Source organism: Hemitrygon akajei, chromosome 5 (genome assembly GCF_048418815.1).
Source record: "Hemitrygon akajei chromosome 5, sHemAka1.3, whole genome shotgun sequence".
NCBI classification, from domain to species: domain Eukaryota; kingdom Metazoa; phylum Chordata; class Chondrichthyes; order Myliobatiformes; family Dasyatidae; genus Hemitrygon; species Hemitrygon akajei.
In genome coordinates this window covers 154,083,335-154,095,955 of record NC_133128.1, presented here as the reverse complement: position 1 = coordinate 154,095,955, position 12,621 = coordinate 154,083,335, and the positions used below count along the sequence as shown (strand labels likewise).

At 42.7% G+C, this 12,621-nt stretch overlaps 1 protein-coding gene across 2 annotated transcripts in view; it reads left to right on the top strand.

The window, feature by feature from the left end:
* The window catches only part of coq10b (coenzyme Q10B), a 32,257-nt gene that overhangs the window by 18,097 nt on the left and 1,539 nt on the right, over positions 1–12,621 (top strand). The gene's annotated exons all lie outside the window — the stretch shown is intronic.

Here is a 12,621-nt window from a genome sequence, read left to right as displayed (position 1 = left end):
CCTTTTTCTTCCCCATGTCATTAAAACCGATGTTGACTGGCTTCTGGCTGCCCTTCCTCGCAGGATGACTTGTGCCCACTCAGAGACATCATTTACCCTGTCATCAGCAAGGTAACACACCATCCTGCAGGCACACTCTGGACCACTAAATGCCTGTCTGTGCCCCCGATTAAACAATTTGCTATCACTACCACTGGGTTGTGATGGTATCTTTTCTTCTTGGTGTTGTAGTCTTGCATGGAATTCTGAAAGCCAGAATACTAAAGGGCACCAAACCACAGTAACTGCATCTGGATGGTTAACAGAAATTGAAAGGGGAGTGGGGTTGTGGGACCTTCCAGTATATTTAAATTGGTTTAAATTTAAATTCTAAGTTTTAAATGCAGTTTGTCTATGAACTGTGGATTACCCTCTGGTTAATGTGGCAGGTGCACATTTAATGTTTCCAACTGTGACTTGGCAATGGATGAAAGTAGCCACTATTTTCCAACAAGTCCCTGCTGATCAAATCAGCAGAAGAAAAGTATTACCCACAATTGAAATTTGTTTCTAGCTATGAGAAGCAACCTTTTGTTTTCATATTAATGCCACATGTCGTCATTGAGGCACTTATGGTGGGAGGAAGCTGTGTGTGTAGCTTTGGAGTAACAGTGATGAGAAGTACCACATCCAATGAACTTACTCTCAATCCAGCTGCTGTTTATCCTAACGTAAGTGATGACCTATTTAAAATTTTAGTAAAAATTACTACAATCTTGAGGTCAGGACTCCATTAAGTATATAAAACACATCTTTTTAAAATTATACTTTAATGCTGCTCAGTATTCAAAGTAAATTTATTATCGAAGTATATATACAGTATGTCACCATATACTACCCCGAGATTCATTTTCTTGTGGGCAATCGCAGTAAGTACAAGAAACACAATAGAATCAATAAAAGACTGTACCCGACATGATGGACAACAGCTAATGAGCTAATTCCAAAAAAAGGGAACAAAAATAATAACAGATAAATAAGCTTTAAGTATCATGAACATGAGATGAAGAGTCTTTGTAAGTGAAGTCCATACATTGTGGGAATAGTTCAGTGCTGGGACGAGTGAAGTTATCCTCTGGATCAAGAGCCTGATGGTTGAGGGATAATAACTATACTTGAACTTGGTCATGCGGTTCCTGAGGTACTACCTCCTGATGGCAGCAGCAACAGAGCATGGCCTGATTTGTGGGGATCTTTGATGGATGCGGCTTTCTTGCTGCAGCACTCTGTGTAATGTGCTTAATGGTGGGGAGGGCTTTACCTTTGAACTAGGCTGTATCTGCTTCTTTGTGTAGGCTTTCCTGTACAAGGGTACTGTATAGGTGTCTCCATACCAGGTTATGATGCAACCAGTCAGTGTACTCTCCACCACACATCTATAGATGTTTAGCAGATTTTTAGATAGAATGCTGAATCTGCGCAAACTTCTAAGAAAATAGAGGTGCTACTGTACATTCCCTGTAATGGCACATGTGATGGACCAGGACAGAAACTCTGAAATGATAACATCAAGTTACGTAAGAAATAGGAGCAGAAGTAGGCCATCCAGCCCATTGAGCCTACCCCACCATTCAATAAGATCATGGCTTATCTGTCTGTAAACTCAGCTCCATCTACCTGCCTTTTCCCCCAACCCTTAATTCCCCTATGTAAAAATCTATCTAACTGTATCTTAAATATATTTAGTGAAGAATACTCAACTACTTCCTTGGGCAGCGAATTCTACAGATTCACCACTCTCTGGGAAAAACAGTTTCGCCTCGTCTCCATCCTAAATCTTCTCCACTGAATCTTGAGGCAATGTCCCCCAATTCTAGTCTCACCCACCAATGGAAACAACTTTCCTACTTCTAGCTGATCTATCCCTTTAAAATTTTGTATGTTTCTATAAGATCCCCTCTCATTCTTTTAAATTTTAGAGAGTATAGTCCCAGACAACTCAATCTCTCCTCATAGGTTAACCCCTTCATCTATGGGATCAACCTGGTGAACCTCCTCTGCACTGCCTCAAAAGCCAGTATATCCTTCCTCAAGTGTGGAGACCAGAACTGCACACAGTACTCCAGGTGGGGCCTCACCAGTACCCTGTATAGTTGCAGCATGACCTCCCAGTTCTTGAATTCAGTCCCTCTAGCAGTGAAGGCCTACATTCCATTTACCTTCTTAATAACCTGTTGTACCTGCAAGCCAACTTTTTGCGATTCATGAGCAAGCAATCCCATGTCCCTCTGCACAACAACATGCTGCAATCTTTCACCATTTATATAATAATCTGCTCTTCTATTATTCCTTCCAAAGTGGATGATCTGGCATTTACCAACATTGTATTCCATCTGCCAGACTTTGGCCCATTCACTTAACCTAATTTTATCCCTCTGCAGACTCTCCACATCTTATGTACAATTTGCTTTTCCACTCAGTTTAGAGTAATCAGCAAATTTTGCTACACTACACTCAGTCCCCTCTTCCAAATCATCAACGTAAATGGTAAACAGCTGCGGGCCTAGCACCAACCCCTGCGGCACCCCAGTCACCACCGACTGACAACTGGAGAAACACCCATTTATACCAACTTTTGCCTACATCCTTTTTTAAAAAGTGGTGTGACATTTGCTGTCTTCGAATCCACCGGGACCTGCCCGGAGTCTAGAGAGTTTTGGTAAATGATTACCAACGCCTCTACTATAACCTCCGTCAATTCCCTCAGCACCCTGGGATGCATCCCAACAGGACCAGGGGACTTATCTACCTTCAGGCCCTCTAGTTTGCTCATCACTATCACTTTAGTGACAGTGATTTTATCGAGGTCCTCACCTCCCATTTTGTCCATAACATCATTCTTTGGCCTATTAGACATGTCCTCCACCATGAAGACCAACACAAAATAGTTATTCAATGCCTCAGCCATTTCCTTATCACCCAGTATCAATTTTCCGTTCTTGTCTTCCAAGGGACCTATGTTAACTTTAGCCACCCTCTTCAGCTTTATATATTTATAAAAACTTTTGCTATTAGTTTTTATATTTTGTGTTAATTTACTTTCATACTCTATCTTCACTTTCCTTATTTCTTGTTTAGTTGTTCTTTGTTGCTTTTTAAAATTTTCCCAATCCTCCAGTTTCCCACTACTCTGCGACTTTGTATACATGAGCTTTTAATTTGATACTATCTTTTATTTCCCTAGTTATCCAAGGCTGGCTCTCCCCACACTTAATGTCCTTACTTTTGACTGGAATATACTTTTGTTGAGCACTGTGAAATATCTCTTTGAAAGTATTCCACTGTTCCTCAACTGTCCTACCAAATAGGACAGTTTGCTCCCAATCCACATTAGCCAACTTCTCCCTCTTCCTGTTGCAGTCTCCCTTGTTCAAGCATAATACACTAGATTTAGATCTTAGATCCATCTGTTTGCTAAATTTAATCATACTATGATCACTCTTTCCAAGAGGATCCCTGACTACAAGATCATTAATCTTACCTGTCTCATTGTACAGGACTAGATCTAAGATAGCATTTTCCCTTGTAGGTTCACTAACATGCTGCTCAAGAAAGCCATCACGGATGCATTCTATGAAGTCCTCCTCAAGACTTCCTTGACCAACCTGATTCACCCAATCTACGTGGAAGTTAAAATCCCCCATGACAACTGCTGTCCTGTTCTTACAAGCCTCAGTTATTTCCTGGTTAATCGCCTCTGCCACTGCAATATTTTTATTAGGTGGCCTATAGACAACTCTCATCAGTGATATTTTTTTCCCCTTTACTATTCTTAATCTCTACCGAGATGAACTCAACATTCTGCTTCATAGATCTTATATCATCTCTCACAATTGCCCTGATCTCATCCTTAATTAAGAGCACCACCCCACCTCCTTTGCCTTCCTGCCTATTTTTCTGTATTACCTGATACCCTTGGATATTTAATTCCCAGTCATCTCCACCTTGCAACCAGGTTTCTGTAATAATCACTAAATCATTTGCCTTGGTGCCACAAGTTCACAAACCTTGTTTCTAATACTACGGGCATTTAGTTAAAGTGCCCTTATACTCATTGTCCTTTTAGAATCTAGTGACCTGTGCGATTTTTGCTTTTTACTTCTATGCACTCTACTCTTACTTTTTTCTTCACTAACTCTAGCTTGGTCTCTGCATCACTTCCCTCTTCTTTTCTGTGTGGGTTCCCATCCCCCTGCCATATTAGTATAAAACCTCCCCAACAGCACTAGCAAACAATCTCCCTAGGACATTGATCCCAGCTCTGCCCAGATGTAGACAGTCTGGACGGTACCGGTCCCACCTCCCCCAGAAGCGGTTCCAGTGCCCCAAGAATCTGAAATCCTCCCTTCTGCACCACCGCTCAAGCCACATATTCATTCTAGCTATCCTGTTACTCCAACTCTGGCTAGAGTTGAGATCCTACTCTTTAATTTATTTCCTAGCTCTCTAAATTTAGCTTGTAGGACCTCATCCCACTTTCTTTCTATATCGTTAGTACCTACATGCACAACAACAGCTGGCTGCTCACTCTCCCCTTTCAGAATGCCCTGCAGCCTCTCCGAGACATCTCTGACCCTTGCACCAGGGAGGCAACACACCATACGGGAGTCCTGTTTGTGGCCACAGAAGTTCCTCTCTATTCCTCTACCACAACAGCTCCGCCACTCTTTTTCTTGCCCTCATGCGCAGCAGAGCCACCCACGGTGCCATGATCCTGGCTACTGCTGCCTTCACCTGATGAGCCATCTCGCCCAACAGACTCCAAAGCGGTATATCTGTTTTGGAGGGAAATGACTGCAGGAGACTCCCGTACTACCTTCCTGATACTACTCTTCCTGCTGGTCACCCATTCCCTACCTTTCCTTAGATCCTTAAACTGCGGTGTGACCAACTCACTAAATGTGCTATCCACAACATTCTCAGCATCTCAGATGTTCCAAAGTGAGTCCGTGCACAGCTCCAGGGTCGACATGCGGACTATCAGGAGCTGCAGCTGGACACACTTCCTGCACATGTAGTCTTCAGGGGCAATGTTAGCCTTCCTGAGTTCCCACATGGCACAGGAGGAGCATGGCACAGATCTGAGCTCCCCTTGAGGGGGAGGTGGTAAGTGGCACCCTAACTTGAGGTACGATACCTGACTGACTGTTAGTAGAGCAGGCACTTCCAAATAAAAGGATGCGGGACTGGAATGCAGGAAGAACCATAGCTCTGCAGGCTTTGCCTTGCCATTCCTTTGTGTACCGCTACCATAGTTCCTTCCGTGTCAATTCTCTGCCATCATCAGCATCAGATCTGGATTCCCAGTTTGTGTTCATTTTTAGTCCCATTAATGATGGATAAATATGTAGGGCACAATCTGAGTTTGAAGGCGGTAAAGCCTTGAATTCTAATCCTGCTGAGAAACAAAGTACAGAGAGTGCATCAATACAATATTACATATAATGTGCCAGAAGTTTGTGAACCCTTTAGAATTTTCTGTTTCTGCATAATATGACTTAAAATGTGATCACACATTCTAAAACTAGATAAAGAGAACCCAATTAAATAATAACACTCAAAACCTTAAACTTTTTATTTATTGAGAAAAATGATCCAGTATTACACGTATTTGTCAGTAACTGGTGTGACGATTCCCCCCCCCCCCCCACCCCCCTCGTACAGCAATAACTTCAACCAAATATTTCCAGTAATTCTTGATCAGTCCTGCACGTTGGCTTGGAGGAATTTTGGGCCGTTTCTCCTTACAAAACTACTACAACTCTGGGATGTTGGTGGGCTTCCTTGCATGAACTGCTTTCTTCAGGTCATTCCACATTTCTGTAGGATTAAGGTCAGGACTTTGACTTGGCCATTCCAAAACATGAAATTTCTTCTGCTTTAACCATTCTTTGGTAGATTGACTTGTGTGTTTAGGGTCGTTGTCTTGATGCATTACCCACTTTCTCACGGATGGACACCCTGACGTTTACCTGTAGAATTTGCTTGCACAATTCAGGATTCATTGTTTCACCAATGATGACAAGCTGCCTTGGTTCTGAGGCAGCAAGGCATGTCCAAGCCACGCCACAAATGAGAAAATCTGCAGATGCTGGAAATCTGAGCAACACACACAAATAGTGGAGGAACTCAGCAGGCCAGGCAGCATCTATGGGGGAAAATGTACAGATGACATTTCGGGCTGCAAACTTTCAGCAGGTCTGGAGAAAAAAAGCTGAGGAGTTGATTTAAAAGGTGGGGTGGGAGGGGGGGGGGGGAGAGAGAACCACCAGGTGAGAGATAAAGAGCTGGAAGTTGTTTGCTCATAGAGATAGAAGGAGCCATAAAAGAAAAAAAGGGGGGGGGGGGAAGGAACTTGTCCAGCACGTAATTCTCCAAAATTTCCACCACCTCCAACGGGATCCAAGCACATCTCCCCCCGCCCCCACTCACTGTTTTCCACAGGGATTGCTCCCTATGCAACTCCCTTGTCCATGTGTTCCTCCCCACTGATCTCCCTCCTGGCACTTATCCTTGCAAGCAGAACAAGTGCAACATCTCCTCCGTCACTACCATTCAAGTCCCTAACAGTCCTTCTAGGTGTGGCGACACTTCAATGACCCCATTGGGAGAATGTTCTCAGCTTCCCTGCATGGAAAGTATGGCACACTTTTTCCACAGACAATGGTTTGCAAGAGTTACTGTGTTTGGTTCTCCTGGTGCGGCCTCCTGTATATCGGTGAGACCCGAAGTAGCTTGAAAGACTGCTTCGCCAAGCATCTGTGCTCCATCTGCCAGAACAAGTGGGATCTCCCAGTGGCTGCCCATTTTAATTCCACTTCCCATTCCCATTTTAGGTGCAGAAGTAGACCATTCGGCCCTTCGAGCCTGCACCGCCATTTTGAGATCATGGCTGATCATCTACTATCAATACCCGGTTCCTGCTTTGTCCCCATATCCCTTGATTCCCCTATCCATAAGATACCTATCTAGCTCCTTCTTGAAAACATCCAGAGAATTGGCCTCCACTGCCTTCTGAGGCAGTGCATTCCAGACCCCCACAACTCTCTGGGAGAAGTTTTTCCTTAACTCTGTCCTAAATGACCTACCCCTTATTCTCAAACCATGCCCCCTGGTACTGGACTCTCCCAGCATCTGGAACATATTTCCTGCCTCTATCTTGTCCAATCCCTTAATAATCTTATATGTTGCAATCAGATCCCCTCTCAATCTCCTTAATTCCAGCGTGTACAAGCCCAGTCTCTCTAACCTCTCTGCGTAAGACAGTCCTGACATCCCAGGAATTAACCTTGTGAATCTACGCTGCACTTCCTCTACAGCCAGGATGTCCTTCCTTAACCCTGGAGACCAAAACTGTACACAATACTCCAGGTGTGATCTCACCAGGGCCCTGTACAAATGCAAGAGGATTTTCTTGCTCTTGTACTCAATTCCCTTTGTAATAAAGGCCAACATTCCATTAGCTTTCTTCACTGCCTGCTCCACTTGCTCATTCACCTTCAGTGACTGATGAACAAGGACTCCTAGATCTCTGTATTTCTCCCTTACCTAACTTTACACCGTTCAGATAATAATCTGCCTTCCTGTTCTTACTCCCAAAGTGGATAACCTCACACTTATTCACATTAAACGTCATCTGCCAAGTATCTGCCCACTCACCCAGCCTATCCAAGTCACCCTGAATTCTCCTAACATCCTCATCATGTCACACTGCCCCCAGCTTAGTATCATCAATGCCTTCATCTAAATCGTTGACGTAAATCATATATGTCAAACTCGAAGGCCCGCGGTGGAATTATCTTTGGCCCGCGAGATAATATCTAATTACTATTAAAGCTGGCCCCAGTAATCGAAGCGCCTATGGCGTATGATATGGCTAATGCTGAGTTTATTCAGGTACCAGGTTTTCAGGGTTTTTAGTGTTTATTCGGCAGTCTTCTTCATAAGAAACGGAATTTGTAAAGTGAAACACTTTGTAGTTATAGCAGAGACTGAGACACATGAGAGCAGGCTGAAAAAACGGAGGCAACGAAAGCTGCGTTCGCACGCGTCCGACTGATCCGGCCCACATGAAGCTGCATTTTGCTCAATCCGGCCCGTGACTTAAAATGAGTTTGACACCCCTGACGTAAATCGTAAACAGCTGTGGTCCCAATACCGAGCCCTGTGGCACCCCACTAGTCACCACCTGCCATTCCGAGAAACACCCATTCACCGCTACCCTTTGCTTTCTATCTGCCAACCAGTTTTCTATCCATATCAATGTCTTCCCCCCCAATGCCATGAGCTTTGATTTTACCCACCAATCTCCTATGTGGGACCTTATCAAATGCCTTCTGAAAATTGTCCATCCATGGCCTCCTTCACTGTCGTGAAGAAGCAACACTTAGGTCAGAGGACAACACCTTGTATTCCGTTTGAGTAGCCTCCAACCTGATGACCTAAACATTGATTTTTCAAACTTCTGGTAATGCCCCACCACCACCTTCACTATTTCCCATCCCCTTTATCCCCCTCTCACCTTGTCCACCCATCACCTCCCTCTGGTGCCCCTCCCTGCTTTTTTATTTCTTCCATGTCTCTGACCAATCAACTTCCAGCTCTTTACTTAAACCCTCCCTTTCTAATTTCACCTATCACCAGGTGTTTCTGTCTCCCCTGCCCCCTACCTTTCAAGTCTTCTGAGCTTTTCTTCTCCAGTACTGTTGAAGGGATTTAGCCCAATACATCGACTATACGTTTTTTCCATAGATGCTGCCTGGCCTGCTGACTCCTCCAGCATTTTGTGTGTGTTGCCCAATCTATGACTCTGCCATCATCATGTTTCACAGATGGGATGATGTACTTGTGCTGGAATGCAGTGTTTGCTTTTTGCCAAACATAACACTTCTTATTTAAGCCAAAAAGTTCTATTTTGGACTCGTGCCATCTTTCAGTAACCTTATGGCTTATCCATGCAGTCTTCAGCAAACTTTAGGCAGGTAGCAATGTTCTTCTTGGAGAGTAATGGCTTCCTCCTTGCAATCCTGCCATGCACAGCATTGTTGTGGGGTTCTTTGTGATCTTCTGGGATATTACATGCTTTGCTCTTGGAGTGATTTTTGTTGGTTGGCCACTCCTTGGGAGAGTAACAGTGGTGTTGGATTTTCCTTGGATTGATGGAGCCCAAACTCTTGAGAAATGATTTTGTATCCTTTTCCAGCCGAGTGAGCATCAGCAACTTCTTTTCTAAGGTCTTCAAAAATCTCCTTTGATTGAGTCATGGCACACTTCCAAAAACCTGTGTGGTGAAGATCAGACTTTCGATAGTGAAGACCCAGGTTTCTGTTCTTTAAATAGGGCAGCACCCACACTCACACCTGATTGTCATCCCATTGATTGTAACACCTGACTCAAATTTCTCCTTTAAATGAACTGATAATCCTAGAGGTTCACATACTTTTTCCGACAAATTCATTAAATTGGATAATTTTTCTCAATAAATAAATGAACAACTATGATGTTTTTGTGTTTTTTATTTGTTTTTTTTAAAAAAAATCTAGTTTTAGGACATGCATGAAGATCTGATCTCATTTTAAGTCATATTATGCAGAAATAGAGAAAATTCTAAGGGTTCACAAACTTTGTTGCACCACTCTACCTGGAGTATGGTTTTATTCCATACCTGTCAGATCAGTATGCCCTAGGTGTCTTATTTGTAATACTATATTGTCTAATGAAGCCATGAAACCACCAAGATTGCAGGAACACTTCCGTAAGATGCCCTGAGAAGGCTACTTGTGATATTACTCAGTTCCAGAAGATGAAAAAAGCATTTGAAAAGCATTCCACACTTGAGTCAATTGCCAAGACAGGTAAAATGACCTTAAAATACTCTTCATTGCTGCTTATAACATTTCCAAATAACATTTTCCAGTTGTGGAAAATCTCATACAATTGGTGAAAGATTAATAACGCCTGCTGTATTAGAAGTGCTCACCACTGTTCTCAAAATAGATACCAGTATTTTAAAATGAATTCCCCTTTGAGTAATAACTCTGTAGCTTGTTGTATTGACAAAATGAGTGAAGACGTCGAGCATGAAAAAACAGAATTGAGATACAACTGGAAGAGTCAGCTGTGCAAGATGAGGCATTCCTAATGGCATATGTATGGTTTATTAAAAATAGAAAAGTTTATTAAGAGAGTCCCTTTTGTAGAAAGTTAAAAACGAATATCAATGGAGAATCAATCTATGACGAGCTCAATGTATATAGAGGATAGAAATATTCTGATCAGGAGCATGACTTGTGCAACAGATGGAGCACCATATATGACTGGTCGCCATGCTGGTTTAGTGACTTCTATGAAAAAAGAAAATCCAAGTCTGTTTGCAATCCATTGTATAAATCATCATCAACGTCTCGCAGCCAAAAATCTTAGCCTACAACTTTTATCAGGCACGACTTTTGTGATATCTGCTATCAGTTAAATTAAAGCTCATCCATTAAATAGCAGGATATTTTGCCAATTATGCCAAGATGATGAAGAGTTTGAACGCTTGCTTCTTCACGCTGAAATGCATTGGCTTTCAAAAAGCTGCTGTTTCAAATGTTTTTCTGATCTTTTTGATGCTGGTTGAACTTTTGCTCAAAGTTGTCAAGAGCTTGGGAAATAAGACTGAACTACGTGGAGATGTGGAGAATGAACATTCTAAATATGCAACTGCAGGGTGAGAATTTCAATTTAATCCAGGCAAAAAGTGCACCGTCCACATCTTATCGGAGGATTGGAAATCTATAAGTAAAACATTGGGAGAATGTTCTCAGTTTCCCTGCATGGAAAGTATGGCGCACTCTTTCACAGACAATGATTTGCAAGAGTACTGCTTACTGAAGTATTTTCAGAATCTGGAAATTCTGGACTGGGTAATTAATCCATTTCTTTGCAAGATGTAAGAACAGGAAGAGAGCTTGCAAGAAGAAATTAATTTCAGAATGTTGAGGGAACGAAAATTCTTTTCAAGAATGTCAGCATTTGTGGAATGTGGCTATACTGTCAGACAAAGTTTCCCGGTCTTTGGAGAAGAGCCAAACTGCTCTTCATTGGATTTCCATCCTCCTACCTTGTTGAAAGACGCTTCAGTGCACTGAAGAAAAGGAAACTGCTTGGGGCTTAAACTTTTGCTGTCACAACTCTTGCTAAAAGTCGTCACTTTTTATTGTCATTTCGACCATAACTGCTGGTACAGTACACAGTAAAAACAAGATGTTTTTCAGGACCATGGTGCTACGTGAACAATACAAAAACTACACTAGACTACAGACCTACCCAGGACTGCATAAAGTACACAGAACTGTGCAGGCATTACAATAAATAATAAACAAGACAATAGGCACAGCAGAGGGCAGTAGGTTGGTAGTCTGATGGCTCCGGGGGTTAATCTGTTACATAAATAAACAGCTGAATGGCGGCGTCCAGGGATTCCATCCATTTCTGTACTCCTGCCAAATATTTCGTTGCCTCAGATCCATCAAGCTTAAGGATCACACTGATATCGAAGACAAATTTTTAAAAAGCAGAATCATCTCTCATGTTAGCATATGGTAGAAATGTTTTTACACTATAAGGGCTGTAAAGTATTTTGTGTCTAAGAGGGGCATTGGCAAGTATGAAGGTGGGGAGTGTTGGGTTAAATACTCCAATTGATCAGCACAGGTACCCCATCTAGGCCAGTTGCTCTATGTGGGTTCATCCTCTTGTAGGAGTCGCTCGTGTCTCTCTTGAGGACTGAAGTAATGGAGTCATTGGGGATTGTGGGAGCTTATGACAGAGCCTCCATGTTTTGATGGTCAAAGCTAGCATAAAAGACATTGAGCTCATCCAGGAACAAAGCCCTTTTTTTTTACTGTTTATTGGTTTCACTTTGTAGCAGGTAGTAACATTCAAGCACTGTCTTAGTTATCAAGCATCCTCCTTCAGTGATTCAAATTTGGTCCTGAATTGCCACTTTGCATGAGACGGCTTTCTGGAGATCTTGTGTGGACCTTTTGTGTTTGACTTGGTCATGAGACCTGAAGGCCACTGATCTGTGATACTTCGAAGCTTTGCTTGCCTCGGCACTGAACCGGCTCTGTAGCTGTGGTTCATGTTTTGTGTAGTATTTGTTTACTTTTTTAAAAAATTGTTTGCACAACAGGTGATTGTCTTTGTGTATGTAACCCTCAGGCTCGGCCAGCTCGTGTTCATTTAGGGGAAAACAGCCTTTAGCCCCGCCAAACTGAGAAATCAAGTTTGTGTGGATGCTGCCTAATGTACTACCCAGTTACAAACCTGTAATGCAAAATATCAGTCAGTACACCATATGTAATTAAACGATTGAACCTTATGAATCTTAATCTGAATGTAGGGTTAATAATGAAAATAAAAAAAGGGCCCAATTCAAGGAAAAATCAAAAGTGCACGTTGGAGCTCACTCAGTTGCCATTCTTCCACCATCGATCTCCTCCTATTGTCCCTGAACTTCAGGCCCTCAGATCCCAGTCCACCATCCAGTGGTCTACCAGCTCTCTCCACGTCTTCCCTCATCTCTCTTCGACAAAG